The sequence below is a fragment of the Xenopus laevis genome, chromosome 8L (assembly GCF_017654675.1).
Source record: "Xenopus laevis strain J_2021 chromosome 8L, Xenopus_laevis_v10.1, whole genome shotgun sequence".
NCBI classification, from domain to species: domain Eukaryota; kingdom Metazoa; phylum Chordata; class Amphibia; order Anura; family Pipidae; genus Xenopus; species Xenopus laevis.
The window spans coordinates 12,973,874-12,984,704 of record NC_054385.1 but is presented as its reverse complement, the minus strand read 5'-3'; positions in this window follow the sequence as shown (position 1 = coordinate 12,984,704).

Here is a 10,831-nt window from a genome sequence, read left to right as displayed (position 1 = left end):
GGCAGGGTGGCAGAAGAAGCACACAGACGAACGAGAAGCGTGTCTGATTCTGGAGTGGGCAGAAAGGGTTGTTACTCAGATATCCACCATACAGATTCCCGAGTGGACAACGTGGAGGCTGACTTTCTAAGCAGGCATCAGTTGGACCCAGTGGAGTGGAAACTACACCAGGATGCTTTTCAAACTTTAGTCCAACGGTGGGGAGAGCTAGAGATTAACCTAATAGCGACCAGACACAATCGGAATGTAACCAGATTTTTTGCAAGGTACAGAGGTCCAATGGAAGATGGCATGGACGCCATGACGAGGCCCTGGCAATTTCGACTGGCATACGTGTTCCCTCTTCTTACCATGTTGCCTTATGTACTGCAAAAGATCTCCATAGAACCGGTCACGGCAATTCTAGTAGCTCCATGCTGGCCCATGAGATCCTGGTATTCCAGTCTTCTTGATCTGTCATTGGAGACCCCCAGTAACACTAACCTTGTCTCCTCAGCTGCTGTCTCAGTATTTCATGACAATCCTTGACTCTTTGCCTTAACGGAATCGCTCTTGAGGCGGCAGTGCTAAGGCGGAAACGTTTTTCAGAAGATGTCATTCTAACCATGATCAAGGCACGCAAACCCACTACAGCAAAGGTTTATCACAGGGGTCTTGGAGAAGTATCAGAACTGGTGTAGCCTAGAGGAGATTCTCTTTGGGGGGAATTCAGTTTGCCGTGGACATTGAAATTTCTCCAAGCAGGCCTTGTCAAGGGTCTAAGTCTGGGCTCTCTGAAGGCTCAGATTTTGGCACTATCCATTCTTTTAAATGAGAGGATAGCTCTTTTGGACTACTTGCATACATTTCTGCAGGGAATTGCTCACATTTTCCCACAGTTCCGACATCCGGTTCCTTTTTGGGATCTAAATTTGGTCCTGACCGCTCTGCTGGATCCTCCTTTCGAACCACTGAACAAGGTGGGATTGGAATTCCTCACATGGAAGACCATTTTTCTGGTTGCCATTTCATCAGCTAAATGTGTTTTGGAGCTGGGGCTCTGTCCTGTTCTGAACCCTTTCTGGTATTTCATGAGGATAGGGCAGTACTAAATGCAGCTCTTACCCAAGGTGGTCTCTGCCTTCCACATCAAAGCAGACATTACTCTAGCATCATTTTGCAACAACACTAAGAATGCCAAGGAGGTCGCTTTGCATCGTTTGGATGTGGTCAGAACCCTTAAGACCTAAATGACTTGTACAAAATCCAGTCGGAAGACAGATACTCTGTTCATTGTGCCTTCAGGGGCCTGAAGAGGCCTTCCTGCCACAAAACCACCATTGCTCGTTGGATTAGGGAGAGACAGACCTACCTGGCGTGGAAGAAGGTGCCCCCATTAGGGTTAGGGCCCATTCTACTAGAGCCCTCTGAGCTTCCTGGGCTTACAGAAACTCTACTTCAGCCAAGCAAGTTAGTAGGGCTGCTACTTGGTCCTCCCTACATACCTTTACAAAGTTTATCAATTCAATCCTTGCTTGTCTGCAGACGCAGCCTTCGGGCAGAAAGTTCTCCTGGCAGTGGTTTCCTAAACCGTTCTTCCTTTCCTACTGTGGGGTCACTTTGGTATATCTCCACTGTCCCTGTATCTCCCCTAGAGAGAGAGAGAAAAGGAGATTAATGTACTTGTTGTTAAATCCTTTTCTCTCCAGTCATAAGGGGGACACAGGGCACTGACATTGTGAGAGTTGTTCTACAGTTAAGAGTTACCGTTTTGTCTTGGTTACAAACTGTTACCCTTCGGGGTTAGCACGGGATGTAGGCGATTAGGAGGGTCTTCTTCTTCTTGATGGGAGGGACCCTTCGGGGTTAGCACGGGATGTAGGCGATTAGGAGGGTCTTCTTCTTCTTGATGGGAGGGACCCCATGGTCCCTGTGTCCCCCTTACGACTGTAGAGAGAAGGATTTAACAGTGAGTACATAAATCTCCATAATAAAACAATTAACTGCTGGGGCAGCATGTTGAACATTGCCCTGGGTTAGAGTCCTGCATTGGGTTGGGTAAGCAGGGAATACCTGCAAATCGCTCAGGAGTTGGTCAGTAATCCTGTCCAAAAGTTTCAGCCCACAAACAGCTTGAGGGCTGCATATTTGTAACTATACAAAGATGATCAGTTTTTGATATTGTTTGATTCAAGGTGGTAACAACATTTGCATAAAAAACAATATCTGTACCCAAACCTACATCAGCTGTATCTGTAAGGTCTCCATAGAAGCAAACACAGGTTTGAATCAGCAGCTGGATATTATGGCCGGTACCATAGAGGTTGTTGTAATTAATATGCCATGTCTTTGGAGTAAAAACATATTTTGAATTTGATAGAACGAGTCAATTTTTAAAAATACTTTTTCTGGGGTCAGCTTTCTTTTTGGGGCATTTACAATAGCTCACATAAAATCTGCCAGTGCATTGATTTGGCAGTAGCCATGAAAATCTTATTTTGATAAAAAAAGGGTAATTGCCATAAATTGTTTTGTAGAGAGCACATTTACTGTAGTGTCTATAAGTGTAATTGTCAGCAACAATAAGGCAAGGACTGAAACGTATATGTGTAATCTCTGCCCTCTGCTTACACTGGTAATAACTGTTACTGGGCCTTAACTCCCACCTGATCACTGCAGAGTTTTTGTTTTTTTTAGAGTGAGAATCACTGCAGACAGATTTCCAGCATGAGATGCTCCAGCTACTGTTGAACTACAAATCCCACAATCCCTGGATGTTGTTGGCAGATAAGAATCCCAGGCAGCATAAAAGAAGAAGATGATTGGTTGAAGAATGGGATGGTATATTCCACTGTGGAGGAATATCTGCAGAGAAGTCAGAGGAAGCAAGAGAAATGGGGGGGATTGAGGGTTTCGGGTGTTTAATAAAAAGTACAAGTACAATGTGTTGCTAATATGGCGCTGCTTCAATTCTATGTGAAGAATGAATAGAATAAAGGAATGTGTCTCCTGTGCTTGTTGTGCTGTGTGAATTGTGTGTGGGACCAAGAAAAGCTGCAGAAGGTCAGTGTTTTAGTTTGTCCCTAGGACTGAGATTGACTCCAGGAGTTGTTAATCCCTTCTATATTGGTAGCCACACACTCCATTCCCAGGTCCAGGCCACAGATTGGAGCTCACAGGTGGAAAAGGAAAGTGAATTGGAGTGTCAGCAGGTGGGAGAGTGTGAGGAGCTGGGGGGCTGCAGCTGCAGAAGGTGAGCGGAGCCGTGAGTTGGTGGAGCCGGTGAGTGTGGCTACCAGAGTAGGGTTGTACCTCACCCCTTTAAGGGGAGATTATTCGCCTAGCGACAAATATTCACTACTTGGGGCAACTAATCTGCCCAAAATGCCTTCCCACCGGCAAGAATACGAATCACAGACGGGAAGGAATGTGAATCACTTCGGGTGTCCAAAGTCGCCAGAAGTTTACTCGTGAGGCAACTGAAGCGATTCACATTCCATCCCGTCTGTGATTCGTATTCTTGCCGGTGGGAAGACATTTAGGGCAGATTAGTTGTCCCAAGTAGTGAATATTTGTTGCTGGTCAACTAATCTCCCCTTCTGCCGTCAGCCTTAGGGCTCTTACACACGGGCGGTTTTTCCTACGTTGCGCTTTCTTCTGTTCAGCCGCAGGGGAGCGCAGGAGTAGACACACTCAATTATTGTTAAGGGGGCTGTACTCACACAGACGCATGTAAGCGCCAGACACAGGTGGGACGCAGCATGTTGCATTTTACCTGTGTTTGGTGCTTACATGCTCAGAAAAACCAGTGTGTAAAAGCTCTAAGGGCTCTTACACATGAGCGTTCTGACCTGCGTTCCGTTTTTTGGCGTTCAGCCGCAGTGGAGCGCAGGAATAGACGCATGTCATTATTTGAAATGGGGCTGTACTCACTCAGGCGCGTGTAGGCGCCGAACGCAGGTTCAGATGCAACATGCTGCATTTTTCCTGCGTTCGGCGCCTACACGCGCCTGAGTGAGTACAGCCCCATTTCAAATAATGACATGCGTCTATTCCTGCGCTCCCCTGCGGCTGAACGCCAAAAAACGGAACGCAGGGGAGCGCAGGTCAGAACGCTCATGTGTAAGAGCCCTAAAACTGAACACGTAATGAATCCACAGCCATCATGGTTAATTAGCAATTAATTTAGATGCATGGCTGCACATAAATCATTTGTCTGCAGCATGTAAATGAATTGCTAATTAGCCATACAGGCTGTGGATTCCCCGCTTGTAAAGGGGTGAGGTGCAACTCTACATACAATACAATACAATACACAGCAAGAAGTACAGGGAAGTGGGACAGATTTTGATTGACAGGACATGTATATTGACAGAAGTCCCTTTCCCCAGGCTCTGGTATAGAATTGTTTCATAGCAACCGACTCCGACACAAAACTGCAGGAATGAGGCAGGGAATGAATGTTGTGCAACTGTAAAGGGCTTGTTCACCTTTGTGTTAACTTTCAGTATCAAGTAGACACTGATATTCTGAGATAATTTGCTTTTATTTGTAGATCTTGACTTTTTATTCAGCGTCTCTTTAGTTTGCAATTACAGGAGTTTGGTTGTTACGGTCCAAATTCTCCCTAGCAACCCTGCACTGATTGGACTGAGAGGCCTGAATAGAAAAAACAATAAATCTGTAGCCTTAGGGCTCTTACTGACGAGCGTTTTTACCTGCGCTCCCCTGTGTTCCGTTTTTCTGCGTTCAGCCACAGGGGAGCGCAGGAATAGACGCATTACATTTTTTTTCCAATGGGGCTGTACTCACACAGGCGCGTGTAGGTGCAGGAAAAATGCAGCATGTTAAGTCTCAACCTGCGTTCGGCGCCTACACGCGCCTGTGTGAGTACAGGCCCATTGGAAAAACTGTAATGCGCAGGTAAAAACGCTCGTCAGTAAGAGCCCTTACGGAGCTTTTGTAGATGGGGGTCAGTGACCCCCCATTTTAGAGCTGGAAAGAGTTAGAAGACAATTAATTAAAAAAAAACTATGATAAATAAATGACCAACTGAAATGTTGCTTAGAATGCGCCATTCTATCACATACTAAAAGTTAACTTAAAGGTGAAGCACCCCTTTAAGATCATATATAAAAAGTTCCATGAGAAGAAGCTTTTATTACATTTGTATTCTCACACTAGTTCCCTTTACAACAAATACAGCGTTGAGTCTGCGTTACCTCTTGTCCCTCTCCCCCAATAACTGGACACCAGGCAGCGGCTAGAGAAGGACAAAGTCATTTATGAACCATAAAACTTAACACAAATGAACATATTATAAAAGAAGCACAAGTTTTATTGTATCAGTTTGTACTACAAGCAGTAAAAGAAGATAAAAGAATGACACATCTCCTCCAGGAAGGAGAACCCTGCCTCCTATCCAAGTCCCCATCAAAGTCTGTCCAACTCCCCCAGGAGCTCAGGCCAAATGAAAGAGGTGCAAGTGAGGGGGAGTCGCTGCTCCTGTGTCGCACTTGTGCCAAATACACACTTATTGCTGTCTATAATCTAAAAGAGTCACAAGAAGTGGTAAATGCAAAGGATGTGGCAGTTACAAGTGTTTTTTGGGCATCACACCTACCATAAGGGCAACTCCATCTTTTCTTTCTAATTCCAAAGTGAATCTCAATAAAGAAACTTCTCCCTCTGTCTTGTTCAATTATAGAGAAATAAAGTCAGTTGAGTATATGATGTCGTTAAACATATATTAGCCGTTAAACATCCTATTTACCTAAATATAAATATAGAGAAAGCAATCCCTTTAATGTGCTGCTGGAACTTGTATGAGCTATGTATTTACTGACAACAATAGTTTGTAGCAAGGGATCCAGTGGCTCAGTGGTTGTTGATTTACCTTTCATGCAAGAGTTCTGAGTTCAATTCCTCTTGTAGCACTGGCTCAAGTGATCTCTTTAAAGTGTTGGCTTTACGTGTATGTGCTATATAGTTACGAAAAAACAGTGGTTTGTACCAAGGGATGCGATAGCTCAGAGGTTGTTGGTTTCCCTTGTGCATGGGAGTTCTGAGTTTGATTCCTCTTGTAGCACTTGGGTAAATGATCCCTTTAAAGTGTTGTCTGAACTTGTATACGCTATGTATTTACGAAAAATCAATGGTTTGTATGAAGGGATGCAATAGCTTGGTGGTTGTTGGTTGCCCTTGTAAAGCAAAGGTTCTGAGTTCGATTCCCCATGATAGCTGGGTTTCAACTTGGAAGGGCAACTCCTCCTACAGGTTGGGTCCTGAGTCTGATTCCCCATGATTGCTGGGTGTCAACTCAAAAGGATGACTCCTCCTGAAGGCTGGGTTCTGAGTCTGATTCCCCATGATTGCTGGGTGTCAACTCAAAAGGTTGGGTCCTGAGTCTGATTCCCCATGATTGCTGGGTTTCAACTCAGAAAGATGACTCCTCCTGAAGGTTGTGTCCTGAGTCTGATTCCCCATGATTGCTGGGTTTCAACTCAGAAAGATGACTCCTCCTGAAGGTTGTGTCCTGAGTCTGATTCCCCATGATAGCTGGGTGTCAACTCAAAAGGGTGACTTCTCCTGAAGGCTGAGTCTGATTCCCCATGATAGCTGGGTTTCAACTCAAAAGGGTGACTTCTCCTGAAGGCTGAGTCTGATTCCCCATGATAGCTGGGTTTCAACTCAAAAGGGTGACTTCTCCTGAAGGCTGGGTTCCAAGACCCAACTCCTCCCTAGGGCTGTTCAAGTTCCATTCCAGAAAAAGAGTGGGTTATGCATCTTGTTGGTGGGAGCCCCTTTACCTATATAGGATAAGTAATGTAAACATTACCAAGTCCCACTTTTTTCAGCCATTCTTTCTGGATAACCCCCTGGGTCAACTCCCCCTTTGGCCTGGCTCTCTCTCACCTTGGCCCGGTACTCTCCCTCCTTGGCCTTAACCAGGAGAGGGAGAGCACCACTGGGGCGGGGGTTGCCCCAGTGGGGCTCGTCTGAAGTGGTTAATTACATGGAGAGGAACACACAAACGCCTTGCAGATGGGGCCCCAGTCAGAGCTTAGTCTCCGACCTTCATTACGAATCGCCCTTGGGTCTTTGAACCCAACCATCATCAGGAGCCGCCCTTTTTGACCAGCCAGAGCTGGGGCCCCAGAGCTGCAAGGCCATGTGTTCCAACCATGTTATTATTGCCCACTTTACAATCTACATATGAGATTTGAACTTGCTTATGAGTGCTGCTGTGCAGCCACACGGCCCAATTCGCCACCTTCCCCCATCTGCCTGTGCTTCTCTTGGGTGTGGGACGGACCACACCCCCATCGCTACACACAGTCACAGACGGGATTTGAACTCAGGCCACTGAGTTCTGCTGTGCAGGAGTACTACCCATCGAGCCACCTCACTGCACAAGAAATAGCCTTGTCTTTGGTAATTATATCATGGACATTTGTATTCAGCACTTAGAGAGAAGACAAAACACTTTTCAGGCTAAGGCTGGATTTGAACTCATGTCCCCAGTGAGCCAAGTCTAACCCACTTACCACTAGGCTACCAGGTCAGATCTGTAAGATTCACTCCCTTATTAATACTCCATAACAAACAGAGGAAGAGTCAAACATCCCCACCACCGAGTCTCCAAGCTGATCAGTGAAGTTTCCCATGTGTTATACAAGAAAATAAGAGGTGAATCTGAGCCAATCAAGAGCCATTAGCAGAGAAACTGTCACCGAGGAGGTAATAAATCAGGTAAATGTGATTAATGGCTCATATCATATACTCAATTGACTATTTCTCTATGATGGCACTGCCCTTATGCCGGTGAGATGAGCAAAGACCACTTGTAACTGCCACATCCTTTGCACTTTACCACTTCTTGTGAATCTTTGAGATTATAGACGGCAATAAGTGTGTATTTGGCACAAGTGCGACACAGGAGCAGTGTCTCCCCCTCACTTGCACCTCATTCATTTGGCCTGGGCTTCTGGGGGAGTTGGACAGACTTTGATGGGGACTTGGATAGGAGGCAGGGGTTAGGGTTCCTCCTCCTTTTAACTGATACAATAAAACTTGTGCTTCTTTTATAATATGTTCATTTGTGTTAAGTTTTATGGTTCATAAATCTCTTTGTCCTTCTCTAGCCGCTGCCTGGTGTCCAGTTATTGGGGGAGAGGGACAAGAGGTAACGCAGACTCAACGTTGGAACCAGTGTGAAAATAAAAATGTAATAATAGCTTCTTTTCATGGAACTAATGAACTTTCCAGATATAATCTTAAAATGTGTAACATTCATCTCCTGCCTCATTACTGCCACTTTTTTTGGATAAATCGTTCCCTCCTTACAATTAAAGGGAGCATATACAATAGAGTTTCCAGACTCAATTCATAGCTGCACTGTTGGTTCGGCTAATCTAGTAAGTGGCTGACTCAGGACATGATTCATAAAGCATTAATACAAATTAATGTAAACAAGGCACCAGGGCCAGATGGCATACACCCCCGGGTTCTAAGAGAGCTTAGTTCGGTTTTAGACCAGCCATTTTCTCAGATTAGCTGGGTATTGTACCTATGGACTGCAGGAAAGCTGATGTCATTCCAATATTTAAATAGGGATTACGTTCTCAGCCTGGCAATTATAGGCCAGTAAATCTTGGTGGGCAAATTATTTTAAGGGTTGTTAAGGGATCACATTCAAAATTTTGTCCTACTGAATGGCATTATGAGCAGTAATCAGCATGGCTTTATGAAGGATAGGACATGTCAGACACATTTTATTGCTTTTTATGATGAGGTAAGTAAGATGCGTTTGATCAAAGTGTTTGATACTGTGCCCCACAAACGACTGCTTTCTAAACTAAAGTCTGTTGGGCTTAAACAAGTCATTTGCACATGGATAGGAAACTGGCTACAGGATCGGGTACAGAGGGTGGTTGTTAATGGGACATTCTCTACTTGGAGTAAGGTTCCTAGTGGGGTCCCTCAGGGCTCTGTATTGGGTCCACTTTTATTTACCTTGTTTATTAATGACTTAGGGGAGGGTATTGTAAGTAATGTATCAGTGTTTGCAGATGATACAAAACTATGCAGCCCAATTAATTCCATCCAGGATGTGGCTTCCTTGCAACACGATCTTGACAAACTGGCAGCGAAGTGGCAAATGAGATTCAATGTTGATAAATGTAAAGTCATGCACCTGGGATGTAAGAATATCCACTTATACCCTTAATAGGACTGCACTAGGCAAATCCATTATGGAAAAGGACATTGGAGTCCTTGTAGATGATAAACTTGGCTGTAGCAAGTAAGGGCAGCAGCATCAATGGCAAATAAGCTGCATTAAAAGGGGCATTGATTCACGGTGCAGATGTTGCTTCTCACCCTGCTGTTAGTGTGCTGTGGACACCAACTGGGCTTCCAGTGTGACTTGTTGCTCTTTTCCCCCGACAATCACGGAACAGCTTTCTTTGCAGCCGCCACTGCATCGCATACTTGTGCATCCAAAGTCTCATCTCGCGAGACTGTGACCTCACAGCCAGGAAACTACTGGCAGGTCGCGGTCTACCAGGAACATTACCAGGATCTACCAGTAGACCACGATTGAGGTCCTGGGCACCCCTGATCTAGACAAACCAGAACTACAGGGCCCTCAAAGACCACTTTGACCTGACTCTCACAGACCACGTTTAAAAGGGGTAGGCGGTCGTCTTCAGGATTTCTTCAAATATTGCAGACTCACAAACAGGAAAATTAGGTACTCTCCTTCATCAACTAAGGCTACAGAATCCCATTTCACAACCTACCACCTCACACATTCAGATACTCATCCACTCCAAAAAACCTAACCAAAAGACGAGCCCTCCTAGCTATTATCGACGACATGCACAACAACAACGTCATGACACCAGTTCCGTCTCAGGAAGGCTACAATGGATTCTACTAAAACCTTTTCCTGCTATCAAAGAAGGAATGTACTTTCAGACCAGTGCTCAATTTGAAGCCCCTAAACCCATTTGTATCCAAACAAAAATTCCACATGGAATCAATTCGCTCGGTGATGCCCATGACAAAAGGATGCATACTTACACGTGCCCATAAGAAGAGACTTCAAAAAGTACCTACGGTTCACAGTTTTTAACGAACATTATCAATTCAGAGCCCTTCTGTTCTGCCTCAGCACAGTGCCCAGAGTCTTTACAAAGATACTCAGCCTGCTCATTGCCTATCTCAGACGTATAGGGATTGCAATCACTCCTTATCTAGATGACCTGCTAATCTGATCCCAGTCACATGAGCAGAACCAGAGAGATATGCAGATCTGCGTCACAACACTCATCCAACACGGGTGGAACGTGAACCACAAGAAAAGTTAACTCATACCACCACATTGCATCCAATTCTTAGGAATGTGGTTCGACACCTCCCACCAGAGAATATATCTTACAACAGAGAATTATGCACACAGCACAACAAGTCTGCCACCAGACCACAATATAAGCGGAGCTGTGTCTCTGACTGCTGGGCTACATGGTAGCAGCACTAGAGGCCCTACCATTCTGCAGGTTTCATATGAGAGTTTTCCAGAACCATTTCCTCAGCCATTGGAACAAGAACCATGGCAACCTTACCCAACAAATTCAGGTCACCGTACAGGTCAGGAGGTCACTGCAGTGGTGGAACCTACCTCACAACCTGGCCAAGGGCAAGACATGGGCCTTACCCCAGTGGACTGTAGTGACCACTGATGCCAGCCTAACACGGAGGGGAGGGGCGACACTACCACCCCGGATGTGCCAGGGGATCTGATCACCGGATGTCTGGTCTCGTTTTCCCATAAATGTACTAGAAATCA